Consider the following 19,784-nt stretch of genomic DNA (forward strand, 5'->3'; position numbering starts at 1 on the left):
CTATTTTCCTTATGGGTAAATAAATAATTTTAAAAGTTGCTCCTCTTGATCAACTGTGAGATTGCAGAGCTGAAACAGAGCCAGGATAACCAAAGGAGAGTACTGTGGAAGGTAATGGTTGAGAGCCTATTGGTTTTAAAGAATCTGAATCCTTCATATGCCATCAAACATTGCTTAGGGTACAAAGAAGGGTCCACCATGCCTGTCTATTCTGGGACGCTCTTTGCATGTCCTATGTCATTGTATTACAGTAAAAATTTAAATGTGCAAAATGAGTAAAGGTGGTAGAATCTGGCCCTAAATTCTTTTTGAGATTTTCTGATGTATGTTTAGCTATGAAAGCAGAACGTGTACTTCGTCTATGGGTAGGTCTCTAAACACCTTGCCAGCATAACTATACTAGGATATTTTACCAGCATAGCACACGTAGTGCCACTTATACTGACAAAAGCTGTACCTTTCCCAGTATCACTTATTCCAGCCCTCTTCCCCACCTCCCCTGAGCATAAGCACTATTTTTCCTGTATAATTGCATCTATACTGGGGCTTTTGCTGGCACACCTGGTCAGACCCCTAAATGACATAGCTATTTGAGCAGAAATCCATAGACGTGACCCTGTGTACAGAGAAACAGAAGTCTTTTGTACAGACAGGAGAATGCAAACTGTTCTCCCATGGAGATGTGACTCTTGTCCATTCTTGTCATTGTAGCAATCCAATCCTTTAATGAGAAATGGAATTCTGAATCTTATGGGCCTGATTCTGTTGTTACTGCTCTGGTTGAGGAGCCTCCTATTGACAAGTAGTCCTATTGACTTCAGTGACACTACATGAGCGGGAAAATGGTGTTCATTGTGAGTAAGGGCAGCCAAATCTATCCCTTTTTAATTTTCCATGTTTTCTTGTATTTGGTCCCTATTTCCAGCCTCCCCAGAGTAGGAAGCAACAGTGAATTTTGAGGGGGGGGCAGGGGAAAGGCTTGTTGTTGCAAGATTTCTAGGCCAACTCTTCAAACTGAAAAGTCAGACTAGGTGGAGTTTAGAAATGTAGGGTGCTCACTTGTATTGAACTCCCAAAATTTTTCAGGTTCACACATAATTAGAGAGAGAGCACGAGTAGCTACACATCTTCAGACATTTCATCACTTTAAACCAGGGGTAGGCAACCTATGGCATGCACGCCAAAGGCAGCACGCAAACTGATTTTCAGTGGCACTCACACTGCCCAGGTCCTGCCCACCGGTCCAGGGGGCTCTGCATTTTAATTTAAATTTTAAATGAAGCTTCTTAAACATTTAAATAACCTTATTTACTTTACATACAACAATAGTTTAGTTATATATTATAGACTTATAGAAAGAGACCTTCTAAAAATGTTAAAATGTATTACTGGCAGGCAAAACCTTAAATTAGAATGAATAAATGAAGACTCGGAACACCACTTCTGACCCTGCTTTAAACTAATCCTGAAGTTGGGTGCAGAACTTTGCATCCAGTACTAGTCACCTAGTGACTTTCCTATGGTGGCTTCTTTTTTTAATATCCATTCCATAAAGACTAGGATATTGCTAGCTCTGTGAATGTCTGCCTCTTGTTTTTATATCCTAATAATACCAGCAGCCTCCATTTTCAGAAATGTGTGAACTGAACATAAAGAATGGCTAAATCCCGTTAGGCTGGCTAGCTCAAAAATGGAGCTTTCCATTTCTGGCAACCACAACAAAAAGCTGTGGACTAAACACTGAGTGGGCCTTAAGCTTTGTTTGTAAACTCAAAATCTCGACCTGGAATCTGCAGACAATTTCTCTGAGACAGTCACATTAAAAATGCTATTTCTGAGCCAGGAGTTTAATAGAAAGGGCAATAAAAGATCTAAATAGGCCAATTTTGACCAAATGTGTTTCTTATTTTCTTATTCCACTTTCTGGCTTTGCAAGGGATAGCAACAACTTCAACTTAGAATTTTATGGTGGCAAGACTTCTCAAGGTATAATAGATAGATAAATGAGAGAGAGAGAATGAATGTATGAAAATATAACCATAATATGCAACCTTTAAGGGGCAGACCCTCAGCTGACACAAATTGGTTTAGCTGTAGTCTGTGCTCATACAATACCTAGAACTCTGGTAATACTACTGATTGACTTCAATGGAGCTATGCTGATTTACACCAAATGAGGATCTGCCTTTAAATTCATGTCTGTGAAGAAATTTGAAGTCTAAATTTTCAGAAGTGACCTCCCGGTATCTGACCTGGCTCAACTCCTGCTTTGACCACTAGGTCAGACCTCTCATATCCCAGACATGACTGCAAACTAGGCACAAAATGGCAGATGAAATTCAATGCCAAGTGCAAAGTAAAGTGCGTTGGGATTATATTTTCCAACTATGCATACAAAATGATGGGGTCTAAATTAGCTGTTACCACTCAAGAAAGAGATCTTGGAGTCGTTGTGGATAATTCTCTGGAAACGTGCTCAGTGTGCAGGGGCGGTTGGAAAAACTAGTCATGATAGGAACCATTAGGAAAAGGATAGGAAATATAATGCTGCTATACAAACCTTGAATACTGTGTGAAGTTGTGGTCACCTCATCTCAAAAACCCAATACATTAGAATTGGAGAAGGCACAGAAAAGGGCAATAAAAATGATTAGGGGTATGAAACAGCTTCCATAAGAGGAGAGATTAAAAGCAATGGGACTGTTCAGGTTGGAAAAGAGATGACTAAGGGAGGATAGGATAGAAGTCTATAGAAGCATGAATGATGTGCAGAAAGTGAATAGCGAAGTGTTTGCCGTTTCACATAATACAAGAACCAGAGGTCACTTAGGGAAATTAACAGGCAGTAGGTCTAAAACAAACATCAGCAATGCTTCTTCACACAACACACAGTCAACTTATAGAACTCATTGCCTGGGGATGTTGGACTAGATAACCTCCTGACATCTCTACCAATCCTAATTTTCTATGATTCATATCACCATAATCCATACGTACAAGGAATATTATCCCAGAGAAGTCCATGAGTCACTGAGACTGTATATTGGGTCTGCAGGTTGATCGGGGAAGCCAGCTCTGTCTTGCAAGAGTGGGGTCTTCTGCCCTATGTGGGAATAGGAATGGGCCACTGGTGCCATGTGCCAAGTTTATGGGTGCTTGAAACAGAGGTGAGAGCTCAGCCCAGCTTTTCTCTGACTTTTTTTCCCCCCCTACTCTTCCCACTGTTCCAGCAGTTTCCTGTTGTTCTCAGTGTAACATGTGGTTGTGGTCAATGTTTTCCCCAGGAATTGAAATTAGGGGAGTGTTTAATGTTATATCCTTGGAGGCAGTCAGTTTAGGAAGAAATCGCTTGAGGCCAGACAGCTAACAAAACTACCATTTATTTACACACAGAGCTCACCTAACCGGCCAAAACAGGCTAGGCTATCTAGGCTATCCCCTAATAATCTAACTCAGTTGTCATGGGAACAAAAACCATGACAACCAAATACACAACATATTCCTCCCCGCGGCCCCAATAAGAACATCCCCTAAATAAAACACACACTAGACTAGAGAAGGAGGGTAGACTGTCTCCATTCCCGGCTAAACCCTGGGGATTATTTTGCCCCATAACCGTGGGTTCACCCTAGCTAAAGATCCAGCTGATGAGGAGGCCTTCTGTCTCTAGGTAGATTACGGCAAACTTCTGGTATTGTTGCACCCGAAACTACCGTGGGCTCAGGTTCTGCAGCACGAATAGGTGAGGAGATGGTATCAGCTCATGTTGGGCAAAGGGGTATCTCAGCCGCCGACAGTAATGGAGGAGAACAGTTAGGAACAGGTGATTCGTGATTCGGTGTCTCACCGGAAAAGGTGAAGTCAGACCACTCAACGGCAGATGTGTCCTGAGGACTGACATGACCTGGCAACAGCTGATCTACATGTCGCCGCCAGGTAAGTAAGATTCTCTGCAGTCCGGACTATGTAGGAAACAGGTCCTGTTTGAGTGATGATCGTGGCAGGGACCCATTTAGCCTGGAAGTATAATTCCGAGCAAAACTGGCTGTCCCGGGCTAAAGGTTCGGTCTTTTGCTCTGGGTGCCCGTCTGATGACTTGATATTGCTGCTGATGTTGCACAATTTGTCGGGGTTCAGAAGGTTTCAGCAGATCAAAGCAAGTGCGCAGCTGTCGTCCCATCATTAGAAAGGCCGGGGATGCCTGGGTCGTAGCATGAGGTGTGTTTCTGTAGGAAAGTAAGAAGGTATCCAGACGCTTTTGAATGGAGTGTTGTCCCCTTGCTGATTTCAAAGCGTGTTTCATTGTCTGCACAAATCTTTCAGCTAATCCATTGGTGGATGGATGATGATATGGTGCTGACGTGATGTGGTGTATCCCATTTGCCTTCATAAAATTTTGAAACTCCTGAGAGAGAACTGAACTGCGGTCCGTTGTCGCTCACAAGTTGTTCTGGCAGACCGAAACGACTAAAGAGTCCCGTAGTTTTTGGATAGTACTCTCTGCAGTAGTGGACTGCATTATAGAGACTTCTGGCCATTTAGAATGGGCATCTACTGCCACCAAGAACATGCTTCCTTCAAGGGGGCCAGCGAAGTCAATGTGAATATACGTTGCCACGGGTTTTCAGGCCAGTCCCATGGGTGTAGGGGTGCCCACTGGGGTGCATTCCTCACACCCTGACATGACATACAAGCTTTTGCCTTCTCTTCAATAGCACTGTCCAATCCAGGCCACCAAAAATAGCTTCGTGCAATTTCCTTCATGCGCACTATTCCACAGTGACCGGAATGTAGCTGTTCTAACATCTGTGATCTCAGTGGTGGTGGAATAATGACACGTCTCCCCACAACAAAACAACCAGATTGGACCGATAACTCCGTCCTCCTGGACATGTAGGTAACAAGGTCGGGTGAGACCGGAGAGGTTTGTCGAGATTTTCCATGCATCACCAGGTCCATAACTTGGGACAATACTGGGTCAACGCGAGTTGCCTTCTTTATCTGAGTAGCAGTGATGGGTGTATTCTCTACCTGTTCAAAGTAGAAGATTTCCTTTTGGGCACTATCTTGATGTTTGACCGGCAAAGGCAACCTTGAGAGGCCATCTGCATTGCCGTGCAGAGTGGATTTCCGATATTTGATTTCATATGTGTGTGCTGAAAGTAACAATGCCCAACGTTGCATACGACTAGCAGCTAATGGGGGAATGCCTGTGTAGGGTCCAAAAATTGACGTCAGAGGTCGATGGTCTGTGAGAAGAGTAAACTTTGCCCAAACAGGTACTGATGAAACTTCCGAATTTCAAAAAAAATTCCTAATGCCTCACGTTCGATTTGGGCGTAGTTAGTTTCTGCTTTGCTTAGAGTGCGTGAAGCAAAAGCAATAGGTCTCTCTTCTCCCGAAGGCATAATGTGTGACACGACTGCTCCCACTCCATAAGGGGAGGCATCGCAGGCCAATTGTAGGGGTAAGGATGGATCAAAGTGCGTTAGAACTTCAGAATTTAGCAATGCATCCTTAGCTTTGTTAAATGCAACATCACAGGCTTCAGTCCACTTCCAGGCCTTGTTCTGCCCAAGGAGCTCATGAAAGGTTTTAGCAGTGTGGCTAACTGTGAGATGAACTTTCCATAATAGTTCAGTAGTCCTAGAAACGAGCGCAGCTGGCTTACATTTCGAGGTGGGGGAGCCTCCACAATAGCTTTAACTTTTGCAGGGGCCTTATGAAGACCTGCAGAATCAATGATGTGTCCCAAAATATTCAACAGAGGGCTTGAAGAATTCACACTTGTCTTTGCGAACTCGTAGGCCATACTCTTCCAGTCTTTGTAGGGTAGCCTCTAAATTCTTTAAGTGATCCTCTTCATTCCTTCCAGTGACCAGGATATCATCCAGATAGCACTGAACTCCTGACAAGCCACACAAGATCTGGTCCATAGCCCTCTGGAACAGGGCGGGAGCAGACGTTATTCCGAAGGGTAGGCGACAGTATCGATAAAGCCCCTTATGAGTCACAATAGTCAACAGCTCTTGGGACTTTTCATCGACGTGCATCTGTAAATATGCTTGACTCAGATCAATCTTACTGAACTTTTGTCCCCAGCCAGGCCTGCGAAGAGGTCATCGATGCGGGGAAGCGGGTATTGCTCTGCACACAACACTGGGTTGACAGTGACTTTAAAATCACCGCAAATCCGGAGAGAGCCATCTTTCTTCACTATTGGGGATGATAGGAGTGGCCCATGAGCTATGGGTAACTGGTATTAGGACTCCATTGGTGACCAGGCGCTCCAGGTCTGCTTCAACTTTTGGCCTGATGGCATATGGCACAGTTCGGGCTTTCAGATATTTTGGTGGACTGTCAGGTTTAATGTTCAATGTCACAGTGATTCCCTTCATACTTCCCAAATCATCTCCAAAAACAGCAGCATGTTTCCTTAGTATAGGGGTTAGACTGGTTTCTTCTTTAGTCATCCGGTGCACTTCTGCCCAGTTCAGCTGAATCTTCCCAAGCCAAGACCTACCCATTAAGGCTGGGTAGTTACCTCTCACCACAAACAGTGGCAATTTAGCAGCCTGTCCATTGAGCTCCACCTTAACATCAATAGTGCCCAACATGGGCACAGCTTCTCCCGTATACGTCTTCAGAACAGTTTTTTGTTGCCTTAAGCGCAGAAGATGCTGTAGCTTTTCTTTATACACAGTCTCGGAGACCAGCGAGACGGCTGCACCGGTGTCCAGTTCCATGCGTATAGGTTTGCCATCCAACAACGGGGGTTACCCAGTATTCATGTGAGCCCACTGCCAAAGACAAAACATGCAGTGGCACTTCCGCTCTTGCGATGAGGTGTCACCTTTGATCATCCTGGGTCTGCTCTAGGGTATGCAGGTTCCTCTTTTTGTCGCCAGACCACAGGCCTCTTTTTTCTTTTGTTTACAGGCACACTCAATGTGTCCCTTTTTGCCACAGTGTCGACACACCAGGTCCTTACACCAGCATTCTGATGCCTGGTGACCTGGCTTACCACAGCGGTAACATTCTTGACTCTGCACACAGTTTTGTGGGTAGGTTTCTTGTGACACTTTTTGCACCCTAGGGGATGCACCGATGTATTGCGCCTCCCTTGTAGCCAGTTCCATGGAGACAGCAATATCAACAGCCTTCTGTAATGTAAGCTGAGCCTCTGTCAGTAGGCGCTTCCGTATAGCTTCACTGTACAGGCCACACACTAACCTGTCACGCAGGGCATCATTTAACATCTCTTTAAATTCACAGTGTTCTGCTAGCTTTTTTAAAATTGCTACAAATTGTACAACTGTTTCATCTTTTTGGTCTCTTTTGTGGAACCTATATCTGTCAGCAATTACCAGTGGTTTTGGGGAAAAATGGGACCCCAGGATTTCCACAACTTCACTGTAAGATTTAGTCTCAGGCTTAACAGGGTGTAGGAAACTGCGTAGCAGGAGATAGGTTTTAGCCCCTACAATACTTAAGAACATTGGCACCTTCTTCGCTTCTGTAATGTCATTTGCAATAACAAAAATCTCAAAACGCTCAGTATACACATGCCACTGCTCTGTATTCTCATCAAAAGATTCCAGTGGTCTGGTCAGAGTAGCCATGATTTTTAGTTTCACTGTCACAGTCAGTGCAAACAGCTGTTTTTTTGTTGTTTTTTTTTACCTTGACTTCTACTTCCTTCTGTTATGGGAGGAGCACTGGAATCCCATCCATCGTCGCCACTTGTTATATCCTTGGAGGCAGTTGGTTTAGGAAGAAATCACTTCAGGCCAGACAGCAGAGAGCTAACAAAACTACCATTTATTTACACACAGAGCTCATCTAACCGGCCAAAACAGGCTAGGCTATCCCCTAATAATCTAATGCAGTTGCCATGGGAACAAAAACCATGACAACCAAATATACAACATTTAAGCATTCTATGATGCATGACATCTACATCCTTCTTGGTTTCTTGTGCAAAATTATAACAACTCCTGTTAATGAATTTCTTGAATGCAATGTGTTCATCTTTGGGAGACACGAGAAGCTACAGTACTTCCATTCCTTCAACTGATCTGCTCATTGAGCTCATTCACATAATCAGGCAGAAGGTGACTTCTTTCAGAACACAAAATTCTATTCAATGATAAAAAAAGAACACTCAGCTGTAGCTGTTGTGACTAGGAGTAGCAAGAGATGAATTTCTACTTCTTTCATCCCAGAAAACATAGCATAAACATCGGGGCAAGCCACTAGTGATAAGAAGTTGACGTCAAATCTTCATTCATTCATCACTCTATGTTCAAATTTTCTATTCTGTCCTGAGCACATGGCAGCCCCATTGCTGGTAGTGCCTCACTTCACTCAACTGTCAGTGTTTTGTAGGACAGGGATCTGTAAAAGCTACGTAGAGGTTGAGTAGAATCTAGAAGTCGCTGTTGTAGATTTTTAAGAATAAAATCTGTGTACTTTTTCAGTTGGCTTAAACTTATTGTCCTCGTCACTTAAGGATTCAATATAAATGCCTTCATTAGTCAACATCCATCCCATCTGAAGTCTTTTTGATTCTTCCAATACTTTTTGCAATGGATAGTTCTCTGATCCAAATGTAACTTCTATTGCTGGACAAAGATCTACTACTATTGTAGCAGATGCCTGGATGGCATTGTTTAATGACCCAAGTGGTTTCAACAGTAGACTTGCAAGAAAAAGAAGGGCAATAGTCTTTTCTCTAAACGTAGCAGCAAAAGTAATATACCAGCCTCACTACTTAGATCCATCCCATCTTGGCAGATACTTTCCAAAATCAATAATAACGGCTAGAGTAATTTTTAAGAAAACAGCCAAGGATCGCTCATGAGAAAGCCAGAGGATTTTCCCAGGTTGGACTAATTTGAACTCCAGTCCCAATGTATCTTCTATATTTTCCAAGATATTCAGTCTTTTTGGACTCTTGATAAAAAAAGGATATGATGAAGACATTAAATTTATAGCTTTTTAAATGTCTTTTGAAGAGTCTGCCGCTTGTACTAGCGCTAGTTGGAGTAGATGGCCTCTGCAGTGTGTATAGGAGAGATTAGGGTTACGTTTTTCTCTGAGCAAAGCTTGTACTTCACCTAGGGTGACCAGACCAGGATAAAATCGGGACCATCCTGATATTTAGGTGTTTGTCCCACGATCAGTTGGGACGCAATTTGTCCTGATATTTCGCTCTGCTGGCAGCACTTGGCTTTTTGTGTGTTTGTTTGTTTGCTCCGCCGGAGGACCCCCCCTCCCCATGTGTCTTGATATTTTCTTCCTCTTGTCTGGTCACCCTAACGTCACCATGTCTTCCAGAGAAGTTTGCACCTCCATCAAATGCACAAGCAGCCATCTGTCTGGGGTCCAATTGACAACCATTTAACTCTTCTAAGATGTGGGTTGTCACAGATGCAGCCGACGTGTCTTCTATAACTTGAACATCTAGAAATGTATCTACTGGCCCACCACTGGCATCAAGATAATGTACCCAACGACAAATACTTGCCCATTTGCACTGGTGCATTCATTAGCCATGTATGCAAATGTTTTGAATGTGGTGAGAAAGGTCTTCATTTTTTCAACTTTGAGTCTTTCAGTGCCCCATATGCTGCTAGCCAGTCAGTTGAGCTTCTTGCAGAAAGATAGTGAGCATTTGCTGGTCTTCTTCGGAGCCAGTGTTCAGCTTCAGGATGAACAAGTGACAGTGCACTTAACATTGGCCTCCAGTTTGTAGTGTGTGGTATTTCTTGCTTAAATAGAAAGTATGATGTCACATCCATGTTTGTTTCTTGAGGTTTCACCCTGCTCACAGTGATTTTTTTTTTTCAGCTGAGCTCTCAGTGTGGGAACCTTACTGCTAGTGCAGACTGGGCCTTCTCTTCCACTTAGACCTGATTATCATTGATTTTCAGCTGTAATGGTTATTTAGGCTCCATAGATAGTCTTTTGTTTTGTTAATCAGCTCTATTTTTAAACAGTGGAGAGGGGCAGGTCAAATAGTACTTGTGACTCAGGCAGATCACCAAGCAAAACACCTGTCCCCACCCTCTCTCTTGATGCCCTCAATCAGCACAGGCTAAGTACAGTTCTTCTGCCCTTTTCTCATACAATAAGAATAACAACATTTCATTCCCCTGCTACCCCCGCATTCCAGTGATTTGTAACCCAACCCCAGCCAAAATCTATCACTTGGGTAACACGGCTCTGTTTGCCGGATACCTAGGTAGATTAGGTGTGACTGTAAATGCAATCTGGTCCTGAAACCTTTCCCCCCAGTCCCAGCTCATCACTGGATGTCAGGAAGAGTTCATTTAGACTTTGCTTACAAATCATCATTTGGCCAACATCGCCGAATGAATTCACTGACATAGTCATAAAAACAAAAGCTGTGTAAGGAATCTAGTCTATGTTCATACTTTTCAAATCTATTATACTTTTTCTAGTATACTTTTTCAGATACATGTATTTTATCATACACTTTATATGCTTTTAAAGTATGTATTAATGTTTCAATTTCAATTCAAATTTCCAACAATCACTAAATTAGCAACACTGCATACAGCTAATTCACAAAACTGGGAGTGGAGGGTGTTGGGGAAATTCAGGGGGGGATGGGGGATGTGGAGGGAAATCCCTGGTTATGGTGTTGCTGCTGCTTTGGCAGTGGCCTGGCCCTGGCATCAGAAACCTGTTGGATTTTTATTTTGGCTTGTTGCCAAAACTTTCCTGAGGCACTCTCATGAGGGAAGGGACTTGGCATTTTTCAAAAGTGAATAACTCCGTCAAACCTGAACAGGATTTCATATGAGAAGCAAATGGTACTCTCTAACTCCAGGGCTTTGCTCCTACTGATTTTCAAAGGCTTGCTGCAAACAATGAGAGGTTTTATAGCTTCTCCAAAAAAGTTATAAGTATCTTTTTTATAATGGAAAGTATAATACAACCTACATTTTGGGGCCACTACCAGTTGCCCATAAACTAATGAGGGCAGGAACATGGCTATCGCCTTACCTTCACCACACTCTTCCATGCCTACTCTGAAGATATAGGGCAGTTCTGAGTTGCCTCAGTACTCAGACTCGACACTGTCATTAGCCATGTGCAGGGCATAAATGTGGGGAAATGTCTCCATCGCACACACCTGCACGGGACTAGTGGCAATTAAGCTCATAATTTCAATAAGGATTTCTGTGCCATTTGGAAAAGGATGTTTGATTTTCCTGGGCTGAGAAGGCTTGAGATCCTTCTCTCAAGCAATTAAAGGTAGCTGAGGGGTGTTTTAATAGGACTTTTTTAAATTTTGAGGTGCGTGGAAGCCTCTACATACAGGGAAATCTTCCCTTCTTCAAGGGATCCAGTTAACAAAGGCTTCTTGTAAACACCAGGTGCAAGAAACCCAAGGCAATTGTCTATAATTGTAAGATTCTTGTTAGCGCTATAGTTAACTCAGTCAGATATGCATGCGGCAGCCATTCGTGTCAATGGGAGTTACGTGCATGAATTGAGTGGAGAATAGGGCCATTTATGTTTGGCTTCCTTGATATAAAATGTATTGAGCTCATATACTAGGAGGTGACAGTTTTTAAACAATATCCAAAATTTGCATGTGTAAAATGTGACATTTAAGGTTTTTCACAAGTTGTTAAATTGTGGAAATCTAATTGGAATCTGAGCTCTCTTGGTAGGGAGATAATATGCTATTATCAAAAGAGACAAATAGTGCATTTCAAGATGCAAGTAAATGCACTTTCTTTAAAAAATGGCTTTGGAAGTTAATGCTTTTGGAAACCTAGACATTGATTTATCTTTGAAAGGCTTTATGCACTTCTCTAATGCTTTGCATCTCACGATCTCAAGGCACTTCACAGACTTGGTTAGGTTTCACAGAAAATTGCTATTATCCCCATTTTACAGATGAGGCAGAATGCAGAATGGGAAGTCTGTGGCCTTATGTAAATTGAGCATTGACCCCAGTTGCAGCCATTGGTAGATAGCCACCAGCACTGCAGCACCAAAGGACCAAACCCAAAGGAAATCCAGGATTTGCACTAGTTGAGCTAATTCTGTTTTCAAACATGAGGGACACAAAACATGGTTTTCCATGTGTACATGAAGATTTTGTGCTGGTGCAGCTATACCAATTGCTGGCTGCAGGAGGGAAGGGAAAATCAGGGCTAATCTGTATAGACAAGATGTGTGGCAATGCCAGGAATAGACACTAGGTTTCCTGAATCATTAGTGCATCTTCCCCACACACACCTGCCTTTTAGCTAAATAAAATTGAGATGGCTGTCTTGTGCCCTGTGAGTGGACTGAAGTGGTGGTGGTGAGGAGTAGAGGGTGATCCTTAAAGTGTTCAAACAAGATTCCTTTTTTTTTTTTTTTTCAACTTATTGTTGAAAATATTTCTTTAACAAGATGAGTGCTCATGAAACATTATGTGAAGTCCAGTTAAAGATAGCAGGACTGTTTTTATAAGCAGGGCAGAACACTGACTGGTTCCCATGTAGTTGAATGAGTTCAAGGACCTTCTCCCTACTCTTTAGCATGCCAGTGCAGAAGCTGGCTAGATTCCCATACAGGGAATAGATTCCCTGATCCCAAGTAGTGTCTCCATGGGCACTCGGGGGCAGATTTTCAAGTGTTCTGCCGCCACATTTGGAAACAGATGTTCATGCTGAATGCTGAGCTTTTTTGAAAATCTGTCTGTAGCTGTCTGAAAAAGGGCAGGGACTCTGCCTCTACCTCCTCACTAGCCAGCAGACACAACAGAGCACAGAGTAGTGAATGGTTTTTGTTCATGGTGGTGGATCTACTTCATCAGGAATTCAATATCACCAGTGGAATTCTGGCTGATCATAAAATATCAGTATTAAAGGAAGAACATGAGGTAGGTTTGTGTGTGGTGTGTGTGTGTGTTTGTTTGTTTGTTTGTTTGAATCTGACTATAACGTGACTTGACTTCATCTACAACAACCAGTGGGTTTATAACTGTCATGGTATAAAACCCCACTCTGAACCTTAGAGTCCAAAAGATGGGGTACCAGCATGAATCCCCCCTAAGCTTAATTACCAGCTTAGATCTTGTAGTGCTGCCACCAACCAGGACTTGGAGTGCCTGGTACACTCTGGTCCCCCTAAAACCTTCCCTGGGGACCCCCAAGACCCAGACCCTCTGGATCTTAACACAAGGAAAGTAAACCTTTTCCCTCACCGGTGCCTCTCCTAGGCTTTCCCTCCCTGGGTTACCCTGGAAGATCGCTGTGATTCAAACTCCTTGAATCTTAAAACAGGGAGGAATGTCCCTTCCCCCCTCCCCTCACCCATAGGCAATACAGATTCAAGCTCTGTGAATCTAAAACAAAGAGGAAATTTACCTTTCCCTTCCCCCCTTCCTCTCTCTCCCTTCTCCCACCAATTCCTTGGTGAGTACAGACTCACTTCCTTTGAGCCTTAACAAGGGTAAAAAATCAATCAGGTCTTTAAAAAAGAAAAGCTTTTAATAAAAGAAATAAAAAGTAAAAACTATCTCTGTAAATCAAGATGTAATATTACAGGGTCTTTCAGCTTATAGACACTAGAGAGAGAACCTCCCCCCCCCCGCACAATATAAATTAAAATACTTCCAGCAAACTACACATTTGCAAATAAAGAAAACAATAAAAAAGACTAAAACCGCCTTTATCCTGATACTTAGTAAAATTAGAACAGAAGAGATTTTTTTCAGAAAGATTGGAGGAATCTACTTACATGTCTGGTCCCTCTCAGAACCCAGAGAGAACACGAACAAAGAACACACACAAAAGCTTCCCTCCACCCAGATTTGAAAGTATCTTGTCTCCTGATTGGTCCTCTGGTCAGGTGTTCCAGGTTCACTGTTTGTTAACCCTTTATAGGTGAAAGAGACATTAACCCTTAACTATCTGTTTATGACAATAACCCATTTTGGTTACAGCTGCATAACATTGCAAGGAAATGTGGTGTTCTTATCCCGATGCATAGAAAATTGCATGTTAAATCGTGGTCAGAAAAGAATATATTTGAGTGAGGTTGATGCAGCAGATATACTGTAATGCTTGGGCAAAACAGGGTGAGTTCAGGACAGAATGGAAGGCTTGGTTTGAAATGTACTGGATTTTGTCAGTTTGTCACAAGCTTAAATAATTTCTATGCCGGACTGAATGCTGGGGATAGGAGGGCGGAGGAAAGAACACTCATGCAGAAGTGCCAGTGGCCACATCACTTCAGGCTGTGAACTTGTCAGGTCTCATAAACTAAGCAGGGTCAGTCCAGATCGGCACTTGGGTGGGAGAACTCCAGTGGAAGCAAAAATGTTGCTGAAATAGGGGCCCAGTGATTTAGCATGTGGAATTCTTCCCTGTGAATCTGTATTGAACCAATGCCCTGATGTAGTGCTAGAGACATGTCCGGCTCAGATAAGGGAAAATCAGGACACTGAGTCCTTTTAGTCACTGATGATCTCATGGCCCTCTTCACAAGAGTGGCTGTTTCAGAGTGGATGTGCCGGCTAAGTTCTATTCAGACATTTATATTTTCTTTTGTTTAATTGAACAAATTACTTTTGTTCAATATCTTGTTAAAACTCTCTCTTTAAGTGTTCCTGGGTTTTCACCTTCCACCCCATAAGTAGCTGAATTAATTTCTGTGGTAGGTGAAGTGATACAGGGTCAGATTCTGATACTACTCAGCTTGAGGATGGCTATCTTTTTCTACAAGTGGTCCCGTCAATCAATATATTTACAGAGTAAAGTACTGCTCAGTGGGCCCAGTGCAACGCCCACTGAAGTCAGTGATGGGACTCCCATTAACTTAACTTGCTGCCTATTGACAAGATCAGAACTGAGCCCACAGTGAATGCAGTAGTTAAACTATCTCTTTCTCAGTGACTCATAACTATCCCATTTTAAATAATCTCCTTTAGGAGACCTTTCCATTCTCTGTTTTAGGCCAATGGAAATATTTGTGGAAAGTTTACAGAGACTCTGTTCAGACTTTTTTTGGTTTGTTGCTGAATGGAAAAAATACTGTTGATTTTAAAAGGAATTATTAATAGGGAACAAAGCAAGTAATGTAAAAAAAGACTTCAAAATATGTTTTAGTTTAAAAAATACCAAAAAACTAATTACAGGCATGATGGGTAGCAAACTTCAAAAGCTCTTACCTATGTTTAAAATAAATTACTTCACCTGATGTGTACTATAAAAACACCACTAAAAGTGGGAAGGAAGAGCATGTGTATGTCCCTGTCTGAAATAACCAATCAGTCACCATTTTAGATTAGAGCTGGCTTTGACTTCATCAACATTTCAAGAGTTGGGGATGGGGGAGAAGGGGCAAGGGGGATTGTGCAAAAAAAGTGGTATGTGAATGAACTCACTGATTTTAGGAGGGAATTGCATGAGGAGAGGGAGGAATCTTGGTGAACAGGGGTTGGGAAAATGTTCCATCCCCAAAGGCAGTGGGAAGGGAAGGGGGTGAGAAAGAAAACAAGGTTGGTGTCATGGGTGAAGTGAAGAATGTGAGAGGGAACACGATAGCAGACAAGGACAGAGATGAAAGTCCTGGTGGAATGCTTCAGGACCTTGAAAACAATAACAGGAAATTGAACTTGATGTAGAAAGCTAATGTAGAGTCAGTAGAGGGTTTCCATAATACGGATGACTTGTCAGAAAGAGGACTGAAGAAAATGATTTTATGGACAGAGTGTCAGAGGGACATTATTGAGCCGATACGCCATACGGACAGGCTCACACATTGTGGTGAGACCTGCTACTGTCCCATTTCAGTTCAGTCTTAACACTGCATTAATATAGGATGGGGTTGTACATGTCTGGATAGCAGTATGCTGTGCTGCGAGTTCCATCCAGCATAGACAAATCCATGGGAGAAAATACATGCAAAGAAATGACAAAGCCTTGGCATAATATCATAATTCTTAATTATTCCATAATATATGGTTAGTGCCAATGAACATCATGAGGAGTATTAGTTGCTTAGTCTGAGCAGTAACTGCTTTTCTGACATTAATAACTCAGATGTTTTGGATTTCAGAGAATGCTAAAAGCAGCATGCTTGCATTATTGACCACGGAATACAAAATTGCATTAAACAAACAACACAGCCAATTTTAGTTACAGGATTGATTTGAGAAGAGGAAAGAGCATCTGGAACTGGCCGGAATACAGTTTTGATTCCTCCTCTGAAATCAGAAGTGCCAACTGATTTAAACCAGAGTTATACAAATTCATTCCTGGGCTGTGAACTGGTAAAGCAAGTTAATAAGTTTGCAGTGTTATGATAGATACACCCCTCAAGTGCAGCCAGGGAAATAACAGAAATATTGGCATAATCTTGGGAAAATCCTGTCCCTATTGAAGTCAATGGTAAAACTGGATGCCCAGACTCTGCCTTCCTGGTAAACCAGCAGGAGAAGAGTATGGCAGAGGAAAACTTGATTCCCCTCACAAAGGCTCTAATTCTGCAATTTTTCCATGTTGGTCAATCCCCATGTCTATGCATAGTGTCACAGAAGTCAGCAGACCACCCAGCTAGATTAGCTTCAAGGTTTCCTCTGAGTTCTTTGCCAGAGGCTTGGTTTCATCCCACAATCCCACCCCACCCCAAAATCACGGAATCCAAAAAGGGCTTCTATACTCAGTCTGTGGCTCTCCCTAAAATCTGCACTGGCTCCTGAGTCCCCCGCTATTCACTCTTTGCGCTCAGGGCCGGCTCTAGTCATTTCGCCACCCCAAGCACGGCGGCACGCCGCAGGGGGCACTCTGCCGCTCGCCGGTCCTGCGGCTCCAATGGCTCTCCCGCAGACGTGGCTGCGGAGGGTCCGCTGGTCCCGTGGCTCCGGTGGACCTCCCACAGGCGTGCCTGCAGGTGCTCCACCGAAGCCGCAGGATGAGCAGACCCTCTGCAGGCATGCCTCCGGGAGGTCCACCGGAGCCGCCTGCTGCCCTCCCGGTAACCGGCAGAGCCCCCCCCTCGTCATGCCGCCCAAAGCATGTGCTTGGTGTGCTGGGGCCTGGAGGCGGTCCTGTTTGCGCTGTCCCTTAGCTAGAGGCTTCTGCCTCATAAGCAGCTGTCTCACATGGCTGAAAGCCAAAATGGGCCAGGATGCCAGTGCAGAAGGTCCCATCCATGTATATATCTACTGGAAGGAAGTATGATCGGGACGACAGACGTCACCTATTAGAAATACTGAGCCAAATTCTTTGATTAAAAGCAGTGGAGTTAAACTGGAAAAGAATTTGGCCAACTGGCAGCATAATAAATGGCTGGGAATTTCAAAGGTGCTACAGGGTGGTAAGCACCCAGCTCCCACTCAACTTCAATGTGATTTGGGTGCCTAACTCCCTTTTTGAAAATCCCTAAAATGATTTGCAATCCCATACTGCTAGAATCCTAGCATCATGGCAGCCATCTCTTCAGATAAACACTTAACATAGCTCTCCAGGTTATTGATAGTGCTTCCAAAACAGCCTGGTACAGTCATTACAAGGCACAACACCACATTCCATTTTCCCTCTGGGGAAGAGCATTCTGGCTTTGTAGTTCTTTCAATGTGTATTTTGTGTGTATGTGCTCGCGGATATATGCAGGAATAGACGTTCTCTTAAATGATAATTTTAAAAGAGAGAGAACTGAAAACAGATGAGATTTTAGCCTCTCGTGTTCTCCTTCAAGCCTCAGTAAAATGCTCTAACAGGTTTGATAAAGCATCTGTAAAAAAGAACTATTGTGCTATTCAGGCTAACTGGACCACCTACAGTTAGGTGTCACTATAATTATTGTCAAGTGTTATTGTTACAAGGGTGTACAGCACGCATAGATCTTTCTTTAACCTGACAGTGGCCGATTTAATGGAACATTACTTATTAACACAGCCTAGAACAGAATCTGCTAGCATACCTTTAACAAAACTTTGTTATAGTTGAATGAATTACAGACCGCCTTTTGAATGCCTACTGGCTGGCTTGGTGCCAAAGACTGTAAAAATTGAAAATGTAGTTTGCTTCCTCCTTTTTCATAAAGAAATCTGAAAACAGAAGCACTGACCTTGACATGCGTTTCACAGTAAAGTTTTCCAATAGGAAAAAGCACTATAAATCAAATCAGAATAATTTTGTGTACAATTTATTTTCTCCCAGTTTGCCAGGATTGCACCTAAGGACTGAATTTTTGTAATATTAAAGGAATGTTTTTAACCCTCAAGACTTAAAGCATGGTGAGAGCCCAATCCAAATTTCATCTTCACTTTTTGCATTTGCCTAACATCCTGGCTCTGCGTTCCCATGAAAATGCAATTTATTTGTCTTGCAAAAGTCATTGTGACCCATAAGAATAAACACACAACCTGAAAAACTAAAAATGAGCAACAAGCTCACCTAGATGACAATCTGCTACCTAGCTTCTTCTCCCCCCGAAGCAGAAAAATAAGCTAAACATTGCCTTTCTTTCTCTGTGTTGTTAATTCTGTATTTATCACATGGGTTGGAAATCTTAAAAGGTTACAGTTTATTCACCAGACCTGGCTTGGGGGAGCTTGCAGACTCTTCTAACAATTGTCACAAGCCAATGTTCTAAATGTAAAACCCTAAACAGAATTGTTTTGAATATTACATGGATGTTAAAGAAGAATATAGAGTCATAGATTCCAAGGACAGAAGAGACCATTGTGACCATCTAGTGTGACCTTCTGTATAACACAGGCCATAAACTGTCCCCCAAAATAATTCCCAGTGCAGAACTTTATAGAAAAAAATCCATTGTTGATACAAAAATTGCCAGTGATCTACCACAACTCCTGGTAAATTGTTTCAGTGATTAATTTACTCACTGATAAAAATTAGGCCTTATTTCCTGTCTGAATTTATCTAGTTTCAACTTGTATATGGGGCAGATCTTCAGCTGGTGTAAACAGTCATAGCCATATTGATTCCAATAGAGCTATGACAATTTAGGCCAGTTTAGGATCTGTGTCTATGATAGCTAGTTTGAATAAAGTTATTTATGATACAGTTCAGTTCTCAAATTTATGGTAACTTAAAATCAGCCTTGGTCAGATCCAATACTTTCTTCCATGCTGTCCTATACATGGAGTGACCTCCCTAAACCTGCTCAAATCCTATTGACTTAACTTTTTGACCATCATTTATTGATTTCAATGGTACTCAGGAGCGGCTCCAGGCACCAGCGCACTAAGTGCGTGTCTGGGGTGGCAAGCCGCAAGGGCATCCTGCTGGTTGCCATGAGGGCAGCAATCAGGCTGCTTTCGGTGGCATGCCTGCGGGAGGTCCACCAGTCCCGTGCCTGTGGCGGGTACATCGAAGGAGCGGGACCGGCGGACCTTCCACAGGCATGCCGCCAAAAGCCACCTGACTGCCGTGTTTGGGGTGGCAAAATATATAGAGCCACCCCGATGGTACTTCAGAACGTGTTTTAAGTGCTTTGCTTGTTATTGATGAATGTAAGCAAACACTTACATGCTTTGCTGAAGTAGGGCCTCAAGTTAGCTTTTAGGAGGGACTTAGGTTGTTTTGCCTTCAAAAAGTTTTTATATATAAAATATAGCGAACTTAATGGAATTGCCAAGGTGTGTGCAGGGCTTGACAGTTAACCATGTGGCACTATTGTACCCTTGTCCTTTCTCTCCCCTCTTCTTCCCCATTTTTCAATCTAAATTTCAACTCTCATTTGTTGTGTGATGTTTGAATTAAAGCGTTAGTCTGCCA

This window comes from Chelonoidis abingdonii, chromosome 15 (genome assembly GCF_003597395.2).
Source record: "Chelonoidis abingdonii isolate Lonesome George chromosome 15, CheloAbing_2.0, whole genome shotgun sequence".
In the NCBI taxonomy this organism is placed as follows: domain Eukaryota; kingdom Metazoa; phylum Chordata; order Testudines; family Testudinidae; genus Chelonoidis; species Chelonoidis abingdonii.